The sequence below is a fragment of the Meleagris gallopavo genome, chromosome 12 (assembly GCF_000146605.3).
Source record: "Meleagris gallopavo isolate NT-WF06-2002-E0010 breed Aviagen turkey brand Nicholas breeding stock chromosome 12, Turkey_5.1, whole genome shotgun sequence".
Taxonomy (NCBI): Eukaryota; Metazoa; Chordata; class Aves; order Galliformes; family Phasianidae; genus Meleagris; species Meleagris gallopavo.
Window position 1 is genome coordinate 9,884,624 of NC_015022.2, and position 3,602 is coordinate 9,888,225.

The following is a 3,602-nucleotide window of genomic DNA, read 5'->3' on the forward strand; positions in this document are numbered from 1 at the left end:
ATCACCCATGGGCATAGGTGTGGGTGGAGGCCCCAGGTGAGAAGAGGGTAATTAACACTTCAGAGATCTGATAGGTTTTAGGAACTTTCTGAAAAGCCTGTTAAATCATTAATGATCTTTCATTAAGTTCTACTCTTTGGAATGCTACCACCAGGACATCACCAAAGGAATAAATATGAATATATAAGAACCATCACTTCTAAAAGATTAGATATAAATTCTAGCAAGTGTCTTTACTGATGAGGTAGCTGTATGGGAACTATTGAATCACAGCCTGAACCTCTGATTGATCACCTGAGGCAAGCACTGAGTCAGCTATGGTAGTACAGGTGAAGGCAATTCAGCTGCGTGCCCGGAAGGGGGTGGAGCCTGGCTGCACCTCTCCTAGACCCCATTTAAGGGCTGGCTGCCATTAAGGAAGGTTCTCTGCCTGGAGATTGCTTTCTTTGAGTTTTCTTACAAGCCCAAGTACAGGTGAGCATTTTCATTCACTTTTAATTATTTCTTTCTGCTTTGGTAATCTTTCTAGCTATATGCTCTATAGATACTAGCCTAACCACTCTGTATGTTTGTTGATTATGCAGGCAGTGCAGAAGAGCATTCAGAAATGAAATGCTTTGTAGGATATTAAGTGCTTTAGTAGTAATGAGTCACTTAAGTCACTTGTTTTTATTTTCTTCCAAATTTTCACTTGCTAATTGGTATTGCTACTGGTAACATATACAGGTATTGAACAAAGATATGATCAGGTTTTCCAGTTTTGAGAGCTTGTATGAGTGATTTAGAAAAGCATAAAAACATGCTCTTACTTAATAAACACTATATCAATGATGACACACAGAGTAACGTCAGATATCCAGTGTATATAGTGGTTATCTATTTGTTTTTGTTTCCAACAGCAAGAAACACTATAGCGTTTTTGTTGGTATTGGGCTAAGAGGAAGAAAAAGTAATTAACAACTTAAATGCTTCTGTCTTTAATAGGATTTACTGACTGTAACAACATTCCAATGAAGAAGGCATTGGTAATATATGGACAATGCACTTTTAGATGAATGAAAACAATAAAGTGATCTGCTATTTAAATCAGGCTGCAACTCACATAAACTTGTGAGGCAAAAATAAATTCTTCAGCCCAATGGAAAGCTGAATCAAAATACTAAATGTTCCTAATTTATGAGATATGCTTTCAAAGAAAGTACCAAAAATTCTCAGAAAGAATGCTCAGGATTCTTAGAAGGCTTGGGAAGACTTCATAGACAGCTAAGCAGATTGCTAGAAAGAACTAAGAATGTTCTCACAAAGAACAAACAGAATGCTTAGAAGGCAGAAGACTTTTTAAAAAGTTGGAGGAAGCCCTAAAAAGCAGGCAGCACTCCTGGATGCACTGGAAAATACCTAAGTAGTATAGGAAAAATACACATGTATCACCAGGAAAAAATCTAGGATACTGTATAGGAACTGTTGAGTTACAGCCTGAACCACTGATTGAGCACCTGGGGAAAAGACCTGGTCAGTCCTGAGAGCACAGATGAAGGCAATTCAGCTGTGTGACTGGAAGGGGTGGAGCCTGGCTGCACCTCTATTAGATCTCATTGAAGGGCTGGCCCCTACTGGGGAAGGATTTCTATCTGGAGATCCCTTCTTGGTGAAGCTTTCCCCTGTGAACCTAGGATCTTCTCATATGTGTGAGCAATCTTCTTCCCTTCCTTTATAGCACCTTTCTATTGTGCTGGTCCTTCTGTCATCACACCTCTGTAACACCTTTCCTATTGTATTGATTTGTCTGATTGCTATAGATACAATCTATATTTCTAAAAAAATCCTACAAAGTAGAAGAAAATATAGGAGACTTCAAAGAAGCAATTTTCCATGAGCTCTCTTCTCATACTGATCTTGTCAATCCTAAGAACTCTTGTGAGCAGTGTTCTTTTCTAAATGTGTTCAGTTTCCCTTGACACCTACAAATGATTCTGCATTCATAGTATCCTTCAGTGAAGTTCTACAGAACTATCACCACAAGATTCATTGTTTAGTTTATAAATATTACTGTGCATCTTCAAATCCACTTGCCTTTAAGAAAAAATGTTAAATACATTGACAGTTTTAGTTCAAAAAGATCTGTTTGACAAAATATAATCGAAGCTACCAAAAACATATATTCAGCTTAATAGCGTGTTTATTTTTTGCAAGTAATTATTAAAATAAGACAGTTTTTTTAGTTATAGTGAATTGGGAATTACAAACAATATTTTATTCCACCAAAATAGCAGGTATATCCTGCTATATAAAAGTCAAATAAGCATTCCTCCTCTTTAGACTATTACTGCAATATTGCAGGCATTCTTTAAAAGAAGTATAGTTGGCCTATGAAATACAAAAGCAAACAATGAGGGAACATTCCTCCCCATAAATTAGTAGCTAGAAACTGAAAATAAAAAAAAAGCAGAAAGTAATGAAACTGAAAATGATCTGAACACTCACTGTGTTGGATTTTCAGTTTAATATTTGAAACACAGCAAAGACAATGATGGGCAATGTCTGATTTCTCTAAGAACTGATGTCTACTCCCTTGGAACTGTTGGATCTGCAAGGAGAAAGGAGTCATTCTTGAAGATCAGCTGCCATCTAGTGACTATTGAGAAAATTGTGTTGGCTTTGTTTTGCTTTTGGTTTTATTGCTGTTTTTTGAGGAGGTTGACAGTTTAAAGAAGTTTCTTGGTGGTAGATCTTTTTCCACTTTGTCAGTATTGAATCTCGGGTCTGTAAAAGTTTTGGGAGCACTCAAAGGTATGCATTCCAATCCAGAGCAGCCACTCAGCAATGCTTCCCATAAAAACTCATAAATAAGGTTTTCATTCTGCCATTCCCTCTCAAAAAAAAAAAGGCGATTTTGTGCACTTTCAAAAAGCTGTATTAATTTTGTGGCCCTGCTTCACTTTAATGAGTTCCTATGAGGTATTTAGAATTAGCTGAACTAACAACATTGCCTCTTTTTGTACTGTTTTGTGTACAACCCTTGGCCCACACAGGACCATGATAAAGCAGGAAGCCGTCAGAAGGGTTTCCTTATGCTTTTCTGCAGGAGCTTTCAGAACAGACGCCAGACAGCCCTGCTCCTGCAGTGCATCCCTGCCCGCCCCGTGTGATGGGGATCCCAGTTCTGTGTGTGGGGGGTCTCAAGTGGAGTCTGCGTATAATTTAACTCGCAATCAAGCTACTGACGAGACTGAAATTATGCACACTATAGATCTCACAGATGATGGTTTTATCTTGCATCCTAGCAGGTTTTTGCGGAAGTACTGCTACAGCTGGCTCAGACCCACCTGCTGGTGGAACAGGCACTCCGCCAGCGAAGCAAGCGCCACCAGGGCTCACGGGAAGGAGGCGGGAACGTGTGGAGAAAGGCGGAGCCCCACCGTCTGCTCGCACTGCGGCGCATGCGCGGGAAGCGGTGTGGACTGCGATGCGCGGGGGTTGGCGGCCTGCCGCTGAATGCGGGTGAGCGAGCAGCGGGCCGCCATGGAACCGGCGCCCCTCAAGCTTCTACCCCCGGACCCCGGGGACGAGGGCACGCAGCGGTGCAGGCTGGGCCCCGCCGC